The sequence below is a fragment of the Helianthus annuus genome, chromosome 16 (genome assembly GCF_002127325.2).
Source record: "Helianthus annuus cultivar XRQ/B chromosome 16, HanXRQr2.0-SUNRISE, whole genome shotgun sequence".
Lineage (NCBI taxonomy): Eukaryota > Viridiplantae > Streptophyta > Magnoliopsida > Asterales > Asteraceae > Helianthus > Helianthus annuus.
Window position 1 is genome coordinate 85,325,913 of NC_035448.2, and position 12,831 is coordinate 85,338,743.

The window sequence follows — 12,831 nt, forward strand, 5'->3', positions numbered from 1 at the left end:
GTCATTCCTTCCAATCCAAACAAACCCGAGATTTCAGGAATGGGAGTTGTCAAGTCCTATGGTACCATTACCTACTAACGAGTGGCGTAGCTAATGTTAATGAATGTACATTGTATCATTTGAACAAACCAAATGTCATACCAAAATGTGAGCATGTGATGAATAATTGTACTAAGTATGCACACAATGGGCATACATAGCATAAAATGTAATGTAAAATAATGTACTAAGTACGCACACAATGGGCATACATAGCATAAAATGTAATGTAAAATAATGTACTAAGTACGCACACAATGGGCATACATAGCATAAAATGTAATGTAAAACAATGTACTAAGTACGCACACAATGGGCATACATAGCATAGAATGTAATGAAATTGTGTACTATAAATGTACTAATGAACATAGCAAGAATGTGATGTGAGAACGGGAAGGCATGAAAGTAACAAGTAGGCACATGTGTTTCACCCCAAAACAGTTTGGAAAAACAGTAAAAGAGGGGTTTATGTACTCACCTGAGATTGCTTTGAAGTTCTTGTATAACAACCAAATAATGCTAGAGATCACGGATATCAAACGGCACCTAATATAGGAAACTATGTTAATATACCGGACCTAAATCGGAGGATCGGATAGTATGCGGGTTTGTAAACCAAACGAGTATGGAGACTCGTGTAATATGGTTTAACAAAGCCTTTTTACTAAAATGAAACCTAACCTAAGTGCTTACGACCCATTACGACCCGTTTAGGTAGCTTATGCTACCTTAACGCGTCGTTCGCGTAAAACGCGTTTGGAACGCCTAACGTCGTGACCATCAGGTATAATGTCACACCCCCAAAATCCACACGCGGAGTATCACCGCTTGGGAGCGTGACTGACCAGGATCAAGCCACCAATCATATTGAACATGTAATTAATAAGTAAAAGTAAATGCCATTCAACCACCAATATGAAAGGTGTTCAAAACATAAATATGTTATCACTGTTTAGCGGAAGCGTATAAGTAAAACCCAACACAATAAAGTATGAAATGTCATAAAGTGTTTAACGAAACATCACGATCCAAGCCCACAACGACTAGCTCCTCCCTGTGCAAGCTCCATGTATCTAACGACCTGCAAGGCATGTAACAGAGGATCAACAACTAGTTGAGCGAGTTCACAGTTTATAGTTCAGTAATTGTAGTAGTATAGTAAGCCTTGTGTTCGTTCATTATGTCATGTATCGTATTAGTTCGTATCGCGGCCCTCTAGGCATGTATGCGAAGATTAGGGAAAGTTTCCAAGTATTCTAGACTAGGTATATTTGTATCGCGGCCACCCGGCACATGTGCGAAGTTTAGTGTATAGTTCGCAACCTTCCTAGGAATGTGTGCGAAGATTAGTCATAATATCGCGGCCAACCCCGGCGTGTGTGCGAAGATCAGTTCCATAAGTATCACTAGTCTAGTCGTATCTTATCAATAACCCATTCTCACCCGAGGACCATATAACTAAGTTCCATAAGCTAGGTAAGTACAAGTAAATAATCCAAACCCATTCCCACCCTGGGAACCCCATGCCTTGGCTGTGTGAACTCACCTTGATTTGCTCGGTGTGCTAAAGTATGTGCTCACAAGAAATCAGTCAAGTCCTATAGTTATGCGCGTATACGCGATCAGTTCAAGTTCGTAAAGTTTCACATGAAATCATTGCCACAAAGTGTTTAGTAATTAACATCATACATCACATAAATAACTAATCGTGTTCACATAATTCACGCGTCACATCTTTGATTTCACAGTTTAGTCTGACATGGATATTAACATAATTGACACAGTTAACAGACTTAACAGAACCATCATACTAAACAGAGTTTACAACTTAACAGAGTTGCATAATTAATTTAACAGAGTTAACATATCAATGGGATACTAACAGAGTTAACATATCAACGGGATACTAACAGAGTTAACATATATAACTTAATGGACATAATGGGGTTAACATATAAACATAATTAGTAAACTAAATGAGGTTACTGAAGTAACAGAGTCAACAGGTTATTGGACCAAAAACATTTAGTGGCCGAAAACTCTTGAGCCGGAATCCCTTTAAAACTCGGACCACATATATGGAATATCAAACATCGGACCAACAACCCTAGCATAAAACTCGGACATAACATCACCCACAAAGTCGGACCATGGGCTCCCCATTACAAAACTCGGACAGTGTGAACACCCCTCAAAAAGCTCGGACATGGGGCCACACCTTAAAACTCGGACAGGGGTAAACCCTTCACAAATTCGGACAAGGGGAGGGGGTTTTAAAACTTGGACAGGGGGGTAGGGGCCTTCACAAGATCGGACAAGCATTGCATGTAAAAACTTCGGACATCGGCAAACCTTATAAACTCGGACCCCTTATGTTTGTTCAAAGTTCGGACTATGATCGCTCAAAGGTCGGACTCCCCCTTTCCTCTTCAAAAGTCGGACTACCACCTCCTTAGCATAAAGGTCGGACATGTGGTATGCATAAAGAAACTCGGACATCATGCATCTATTAAAAGTCGGACATACATAATCCACTAAAAGTCGGACTAGGGTAAAACTCAGAGTATCAATTCAAGCTATCATAAACTCAAACTCAATGTAACAATTACGTATCGTTTATACGATCGTGAAACCCTCTTTTCACATATTCACAGTGCAGTAATCTAATCAAAATCAACGATTTTAACATATGATGTATCTAATCATCAGGCAATCGATTATACAACTAGTCAATCATCATTATCACAATAATCAGAATGAATCGATAAGCAGAGAATATCATATGAAGAACTAGGGTTTAGCATGAATCAATCAATCAACAACTAACAATAAACAATGATTACACAGTTACCTTGGATTAATTCTAGACAGAAAGAGGAAATCAAGAGTGATGAAGAACTTGTGCCAATGATGAGGGTGATGATTGCCAGAGAAGATCAGAGAAGTGGAAGTACGTGTTTTGTTTCTTGAGTGATGATTAGTGAAAAGGGATTAGGGTTAAGAATGATTTAAGTTTCACTGTTAGCACTAAGCACCCCTAAGAGTTATTTATCACAGTTTCATCACCACATTCCATTATTTGTCAAATCTTTCACAAGTAACACATAACCACGCACAATCATAATACACTTTATTGTATCAAAACGTATACAGTTTCATAGCAACCAATTGTGTAAATAAATAGCTAAACAAATAATGAACGTGCAATAAATGTGAAAAATAGAATCTTGGAAACTCGAGTTGTCACATTATCCCCAACTTGAAAGAAATTTCGTCCTGAAATTTAGCATGCGGTTACAGATGGAGCTAGGTAAATTATGTCGTTTACTGGTTTTCCTGGGGTGTCACATCATCCCCCCGTTGATTTGGAATTTCGTCCCAAAATTCTGCAGTAGTAGCTTCAGCCTCAGTAGTGGTTGCACGGTTTTCGAATAACTGGGGATACTTGAGTTCCATTTGATCTTCTCGTTCCCAGGTATACCCTGGGCCACGACGGGAGTTCCAACGAACTCGTACAAGAGGTATTCTTGTGTTCTTGAGGACCTTGACATCCCGGTCCGTGATTTCAACTGGTTCCTCGACGAACTGCAACCGCTCGTCGATAGTGAGTTCCTTCAAAGGAACTATGAGGGTCTCATCTGACAGGCACTTCTTCAGATTCGACACGTGAAAAACATTGTGAACTGCACCGAGTTCCGCTGGTAAGTTTAGTCTGTAGGCCACTTTGCCTATTCTTTCTGCGATTTCGAACGGTCCGACATACCGCGGATTGAGTTTTCCCCGTTTCCCAAAACGAACCACACCCTTCCAGGGTGAGACTTTAAGTAAGACCCGGTCCCCGACCTGAAATTCCAATGGCTTCCTACGCTTATCCGCATAGCTTTTCTGACGGTCGCGTGCTGCCGCCATGCGTTGCCTTATCTGTGCAATCTTTTTCGTGGTGTCCACTATAAGTTCTGGACCCATGATTTGACTATCCCCCACCTCTGCCCAACAGAGAGGTGACCGGCATTTATGCCCGTACAATGCCTCGAATGGAGCGGCTTGTATGCTGGTGTGATAACTGTTGTTGTATGAGAACTCCACCAAAGGGAGATGCTTTTCCCAGCTGTTGCCGAAATCGATGACACATGCCCGAAGCATGTCTTCTAGAGTTTGAATCGTGCGCTCAGACTGCCCATCCGTCTGAGGGTGGTAAGCCGTGCTCATATCTAACCGAGAGCCAAACGCCTTGTGCATTGCTTGCCATAGTTCTGATGTGAATCGAGCATCGCGATCCGAAATGATAGAGGTGGGCACCCCGTGCCTCGAGACCACTTCTTTCAAGTAGATGTCTGCTAATGTGGAAAACTTGTCTGTTTCTTTGATTGCTAAGAAGTGAGCAGACTTGGTGAGTCGATCCACGATCACCCAAATAGTATCGTTCCCACGCTGGGATCTAGGTAGGCTAGTAACGAAATCCATGGAAATTTCCTCCCATTTCCACTGTGGTATCTTTGGTTGCTGAAGTAAGCCTGCTGGTTTCTGATACTCTGCCTTGACTCTTGCACAGGTCAAGCACTTGCTGACATAGGTAGCGATGTGGGCCTTCATGCTAGGCCACCAATACGTAGTTCTGATGTCGTGGTACATTTTATCCGACCCTGGATGTACCGAGTAGCGAGACTTGTGAGCTTCATCCATTACCAGCTCGCGTAAGTCTCCAAAAAGTGGGACCCAAATACGCCCCGTTACATAGTAGGCGCCGTCTTCCTTCTGTTCTAATCGCTGCCTTGAACCGCGTAAGGCTTCAGCCCTAACGTTTTCTGGTTTTAATGCTTCTACCTGAGCATCTCGTATCTGTGCTGGAAGACTAGACTGAATAGTGAGCTGCAAAGCTCGTACACGCCTAGGTAAGGTGTCTTTTAGACTGAGAGCGTCAGCCACAACATTGGCTTTGCCTGGATGGTACTTGATGGCGCATTCGTAATCATTAAGTAACTCGACCCATCGTCGTTGACGCATGTTCAATTCCTTCTGCTTGAAAATATGCTCGAGACTCCTGTGATCGGTGTAAATAGTGCACTTGGTACCGTACAAGTAGTGTCGCCATATCTTAAGCGCAAAAACAACAGCTCCCAGCTCTAAATCGTGCGTCGTGTAGTTCCGTTCATGAACTTTGAGTTGCCGCGAAGCGTAGGCAATAACTTTATCCCGCTGCATCAATACACAACCAAGCCCCTGTATCGATGCGTCACAATAGACCACAAAATCATCCGTGCCCTCTGGCAATGAGAGAATAGGTGCGCTGCATAGTCTATCTTTCAGGTACTGAAAAGCCGTTTCTTGTGTATTACCCCAACGATAGGTAACACCTTTCTGTGTCAGCATTGTAAGCGGCTGTGCGATCTTTGAGAAGTCTTTGATGAATCGTCTGTAGTACCCTGCCAAACCCAAAAATTGGCGTATTTCCATTGGTGTACGCGGTGCAGGCCAGTTCCTGATCGAATCTACCTTGGATGGACCGATATGAATCCCATCCCTGTTCACCACATGGCCTAAGAAGTGGATTTCACGAAGCCAGAAGTCGCATTTTGAAAACTTGGCGTACAATTGTTCCTTTCGAAGAAGTTCCAAGATAAGACGTAAGTGTTGCTCGTGTTCCTCCTGACTCTTGGAGTAGATCAGGATGTCGTCGATGAAGACGATGACAAACTTGTCTAGATAGGGTTTGCACACCCTGTTCATAAGATCCATGAAAACTGCAGGCGCGTTCGTAAGCCCGAATGGCATAACTAGAAACTCGTAGTGGCCGTAGCGAGTTCTGAATGCTGTCTTGGAGACGTCCTCATCCCGGACTCTCAGCTGATGGTAACCGGACCTTAGATCGATCTTGGAGTAGTAACTCGACCCTTGTAACTGGTCGAATAAGTCTTCAATACGTGGAAGAGGGTAGCGATTCTTCACTGTGACCTTGTTCAGTTCGCGGTAATCTATGCACATTCTGAATGTACCGTCTTTCTTTTTCACGAATAATACTGGAGCTCCCCAAGGCGAAGAGCTAGGACGAATAAAGCCCTTATCCAGGAGCTCTTGTAGTTGCTTAGACAGTTCTTCCAGTTCAGTTGGAGCTAATCGATACGGTGCGCGAGCTATAGGTGCTGCTCCTGGAGCTAGCTCGACTTGAAACTCGACCTGGCGATGAGGCGGTAGACCAGGTAAATCTTCAGGAAACACTTGAGGAAAATCACGTACAACTGGAATATCCTCTATCCTTTTCTCTTTCGTCGATGCATCAGTAACTAGTGCCAAAATGGCAGTGTGACCTTTTCGTAAACATTTCTGAGCCTTCAGGAAAGAGATGATGCCAACCACAGCACCACTCTTGTCACCTTGAACTTCGAGAGGTTCTTTACCCGAACAAGGAATACGAATAATCAAATCCTTACATAGGATCTCTGCTTGCTGCTTGGACAACCAATCCATGCCGACGACAATGTCAAAACTACCCAGAACTATAGGAATGAGGTCGATGGAGAAAGTCTGACCAGCGAGGATAAGATTACAACCCTGAACTATGTGTGTGGCCTCTAGACTTTTACCGTTAGCTAACTCTACGACATGTTTGGTGTTTAGGGGAGTTGGTGCACGTTTTAACATTTGACTAACTTTCAAAGACACATAACTTGTATCCGCACCCGAATCAAACAATACAGTAACATAAAAGTCGTCGAGAAGAAACTTACCCATAACTACGTTGGGATCATTTCTGGCATCACCCTGCCCCAACACAAATGCACGACCGCTTGCTTCGTTGCCGTTGTTGTTCCCACCGTTGTTGTTGTTGCCATTGCCCTGATTGTTGTTATTGTTGCGTTTCTGGTTCTGGTTCTGGTTTAACTGGGGGCAATCACGCTTGAAATGACCTTCAGCCCCACACTGAAAACATCCCCTGTTGCCCCGTTGTTGCTGCTGCTACGGGTTTTGTGGAGCTGGTGGTGGGAGTTGCTGATTCTGATTTGCAGGTCGCGAACTCCTGCAGTCTTTAGCTTCATGCCCTAACTTGAGACATCTCTGACAACGTTCCTTGCGACACCGTCCACTGTGGTGTCTGTTGCACCTATTACACAATGGGTGAATTCCCCGATATCCACCCTGCCCCTGACTGCCTGATGATTGCTGACCCGGATTCTGGTAGTCATTTGTCTTACGCTGCTGTGCTTGAGACTGAACAGAAACTGATCCCCTGCTGAAATCCCCATCCCATTTTCTCTTGTTGTCACTGGGAGTAGCAAGTGTAGTAGAAGTAGTAACAGTAGTAGTGGTAGCACTGATGCGTTTTGGCAGCTTGTTCTGTTCCACTGCCTGGTCCGTGAGGCGATGAGCGAGGCGTTGAATAGCCTGGATGTTGTCAAGATTAGCCGATGTCACATGGCTCTGGATTTCTGGCGCTAACCCCTTGAGATACAACTCAATGCGCTTGATTGGAGGGTCCACCATAGTTGGACACAGCACGGCCAGCTCGTTTGACCTTTTAGTATAAGCTTCAATTTCTGACCCAGCCATTTTCAAATGGTAGAACTCATCTTCCAACTTGTGAATATCTTCCCGTGTGCAGTATTCCCTTTTGATCAATTCCTTGAAATCATTCCAAGGGGTGGCGTTAGCAGCAGCCAACCCTAGGATCTGTACTTGCGTGTTCCACCAAGTTAGCGCTATTCCTTCGAGAGTGCCAGTGGCGTACTTCACCCTGCGAGCCTCAGGGCATTCACACATTTCAAATACTGACTCTAGCTTCTCAAACCAATGGAGGAGTCCCACTGCCCCCTCGGTGCCACTGAAGGTGCTTGGACGACAGTCCATGAAGTTCTTGAAAGTACATACAGGATGCTGAACGTGTTGACCTAATGTGTAAGAACAGAATGAGGTTAAACATAAGAGTTGGTTTAGGAATGTAGGATCTAAAGATCCTAGGATGAGTTACGACTGCATGGTATACCTCCTGCGTTTGCAGCTGCAAGTGCCGCAGCAACTTGTTCATTGATAAGAGCCGTCAACTGGGCTTGAGTCATGTTAATGCGTCCAGCCATTGTTCTTCATAGTAAAAGTAGTGTAAGTGAGAAGGGTTCGCGAGTAGTGCGATGACAGAAGAGTGTAAGCACATAGGTGTTCTCATGTAATAACGAATAGCAAGTAATGTAATCTAAGCATACCACGAGCAAAGTTCTATGTAATTCTAGCATGTAGGCAATAAACATAAACCTTATTACCTAGGATGTTGAGCCTTGCACGTGGAGCGAAGCGTCGTTGTGGATCGTTGAGAGCACTGTTCTGGTTATAGTCTGGTTTTAATAAAAACGTTTTTCCCATATTAAAACCAAGTTCTCTATAACCAATGGCTCTGATACCAATCTGTCACACCCCCAAAATCCACACGCGGAGTATCACCGCTTGGGAGCGTGACTGACCAGGATCAAGCCACCAATCATATTGAACATGTAATTAATAAGTAAAAGTAAATGCCATTCAACCACCAATATGAAAGGTGTTCAAAACATAAATATGTTATCACTGTTTAGCGGAAGCGTATAAGTAAAACCCAACACAATAAAGTATGAAATGTCATAAAGTGTTTAACGAAACATCACGATCCAAGCCCACAACGACCAGCTCCTCCCTGTGCAAGCTCCATGTATCTAACGACCTGCAAGGCATGTAACAGAGGATCAACAACTAGTTGAGCGAGTTCACAGTTTATAGTTCAGTAATTGTAGTAGTATAGTAAGCCTTGTGTTCGTTCATTATGTCATGTATCGTATTAGTTCGTATCGCGGCCCTCTAGGCATGTATGCGAAGATTAGGGAAAGTTTCCAAGTATTCTAGACTAGGTATATTTGTATCGCGGCCACCCGGCACATGTGCGAAGTTTAGTGTATAGTTCGCAGCCTTCCTAGGCATGTGTGCGAAGATTAGTCATAATATCGCGGCCAACCCCGGCGTGTGTGCGAAGATCAGTTCCATAAGTATCACTAATCTAGTCGTATCTTATCAATAACCCATCCTCACCCGAGGACCATATAACTAAGTTCCATAAGCTAGGTAAGTACAAGTAAATAATCCAAACCCATTCCCACCCTGGGAACCCTATGCCTTGGCTGTGTGAACTCACCTTGATTTGCTCGGTATGCTAAAGTATGTGCTCAAAAAAAATCAGTCAAGTCCTATAGTTATGCGCGTATACGCGATCAGTTCAAGTTCGTAAAGTTTCACATGAAATCATTGCCACAAAGTGTTTGGTAATTAACATCATACATCACATAAACAACTAATCGTGTTCACATAATTCATGCGTCACATCTTTGATTTCACAGTTTAGTCTGACATGGATATTAACATAATTGACACAGTTAACAGACTTAACAGAACCATCATACTAAACAGAGTTTACAACTTAACATAGTTGCATAATTAATTTAACAGAGTTAACATATCAATGGGATACTAACAGAGTTAACATATTAACGGGATACTAACAGAGTTAACATATATAACTTAATGGACATAATGGGGTTAACATATAAACATAATTAGTAAACTAAATGAGGTTACTGAAGTAACAGAGTTAACAGGTTATTGGATCAAAAACATTTAGTGGCCGAAAACTCTTGAGCCGGAATCCCTTTAAAACTCGGACCACATATATGGAATATCAAACATCGGACCAACAACCCTAGCATAAAACTCGGACATAACATCACCCACAAAGTCGGACCATGGGCTCCCCATTACAAAACTCGGACAGTGTGAACACCCCTCAAAAAGCTCGGACATGGGGCCACACCTTAAAACTCGGACAGGGGTAAAACCCTTCACAAATTCGGACAAGGGGAGGGGGTTTTAAAACTCGGACAGGGGGGTGGGGGCCTTCACAAGATCGGACAAGCATTGCATGTAAAAACTTCGGACATGGGCAAACCTTATAAACTCGGACCCCTTATGTTTGTTCAAAGTTCGGACTATGATCCCTCAAAGGTCGGACTCCCCCTTTCCTCTTCAAAAGTCGGACTACCACCTCCTTAGCATAAAGGTCGGACATGTGGTATGCATAAAGAAACTCGGACATCATGCATCTATTAAAAGTCAGACATACATAATCAACTAAAAGTCGGACTAGGGTAAAACTCAGAGTATCAATTCAAGCTATCATAAACTCAAACTCAATGTAACAGTTACGTATCGTTTATACGATCGTGAAACCCTATTTTCACATATTCACAGTGCAGTAATCTAATCAAAATCAACGATTTTAACATATGATGTATCTAATCATCAGGCAATAGATTATACAACTAGTCAATCATCATTATCACAATAATCAGAATGAATCGATAAGCAGAGAATATCATATGAAGAACTAGGGTTTAGCAATCAATCAATCAACAACTAACAATAAACAATGATTACACAATTACCTTGGATTGATTCTAGACAGAAAGAGGAAATCAAGAGTGATGAAGAACTTGTGCTAATGATGAGGGTGATGATTGCCAGAGAAGATCAGAGAAGTGGAAGTACGTGTTTTGTTTCTTGAGTGATGATTAGTGAAAAGGGATTAGGGTTAAGAATGATTTAAGTTTCACTGTTAGCACTAAGCACCCCTAAGAGTTATTTATCACAGTTTCATCACCACATTCCATTATTTGTCAAATCTTTCACAAGTAACACATAACCACGCACAATCACAATACACTTTATTGTATCAAAACGTATACAGTTTCATAGCAACCAATTGTGTAAATAAATAGCTAAACAAACAATGAACGTGCAATAAATGTGAAAAATAGAATCTTGGAAACTCGAGTTGTCACATATAACCTCGGAAGGTTATTCCCTTTACAACTATGGTCACCTAATGTGTTTGGTCGGATCCTAATGATCGACCAAATGGGTCGGGTCCGAAAGTATAAGCGATTGTTTAGATCGCTTACCTTACGACCCTATATAAGCACTAAACTAAAAGTGACGAGCTAAGCATGTTAGAACATGCTTAACTAAGTTTAGAAAACAGGTTTGGTATCAAAACAAACGATTTTGATACCCACGAGTAGTTTGGTTACAAAATACGCAAGAATGCACATTTTGGCCGAAACTACGACTCGTCACTGAGCCTAGACAACATGGTGATCAGTAGGTGTAGTCACTAGGGACTATAACCATCGTGATCACGCTCACGTTATGAAGTTCAAACGAACTTCGTGTTGACCATAAACTGGTCAACGCAGAAAGTCAAACAAAGCTTGACTTTCGGACTTGAAAAGCGAATAAAAGAACGAAAGAACACTTATGAAGGGTCCCCGAAAGCTAATCTTGATCAAGGAGCTCAGGTGTGAAGCAATGGCCTCAACTTAGAGCTTTTAGATCAGATTTGTGGGTTTTTAACCAAAAGGGGGGGGGGTATTTATAGGAAAAGCAAGACCGTTAGGATCGTTTCTTGAATATCGTGCCTCGATCTCATTCGTACACTTGTCAAAATGTTGTGGTATCAAAAAGTGACCCCAACCCCAGAGATTGTGAAGAGGCATTGGCCTTTGGAGTGTTTGAAAGGCTGTTTACAGCCAAAAAATGAGTTTCTGCATCTGACCCCTGCTTACGAACCGTAAAGGTGATGGCTTACGGTCCGTAAGCCATCACTTTGGCAGAATTACACTTTTGGTCCCTGTTGTGCTATAAGGCCATTTCCGACGCGTTTAAGGCCCGTTAACCCCATTTCAAAGCTCTAAAATGAAGTTAAAGTATAGGTAACTTAAAATGTGCTCAAAAATATCTCGGATGTCGGTTCGTTTGGCCATACGGTTACGATGTTCGCTTAATTACGACGGAATGCGCATAAGCGCGAAAAACGATCCAAAATGCGAGACGAATGGATTTTTCTCATGCCAAACACTAAGGCATAATATTATAATGCTTACATAAAGTTTTGGATGTCCGGATGTATTCAGAACGTAAGTTATGCGCGAAAGTGCAAACTTATGCACTTTTGACACCTTTAGTCCCTGAATGATCCAAAAGTTTATTTTACCACACCAAACACCTCAAAGCCTATTTCTAAGATATGTAAAGGATATTTATGGTGTGTTTAACTTATGGTCATGTTCCGGAATGTCTGTTACAGTTCAAATTGGCATACTTTCGCAGTTTGTCAAGTTTAGTCCCTGTAAGCGAATTAACTTGTTTTTGCCATACCAAAGCCTTCAAAACTTATTTCTAAGTTATGTAAAGGTTATTTAAGGTATGTTAAGTATATGTTGGTGTTCCGTAGTATTTGTCGCATTAAACTGAGTACGTTTACGCACCAGTTTGCGTATAATTCTTTAGAAAGCGATGTAGAGTTTAAAATTGAACAAAGTCAAAACATGAAAAATGTAAAATGTAACCAAACAAACATTGGGATCAAATAACATTGTTTTATTGATAACTGAACTGTTCACAATGATTTCAAGCACAAATGTTACAGTCTCCCTCACTTGTGGAAATTTCGTCCCGAAATTTATTTAGAGGAAACTCGTGGAAAAAGATGCGGATATTTCGCCTTCATTTGATCTTTGCGTTCCCAAGTAAATTTGGGCCCACGTTTAGATTCCCAGCGAACCTTGACCAAAGGAATGCGCTTGCGTTTAAGCCACTTGACTTCACGTTCCATGATTTCCACCGGTTTCTCAACAAATTTCAGTGTTTTATCAACACAAATTTCGTCAAGCGGTATGTGGAGGTTCTCATCAGCTAAACACCTCTTGAGATTGGACACGTGAA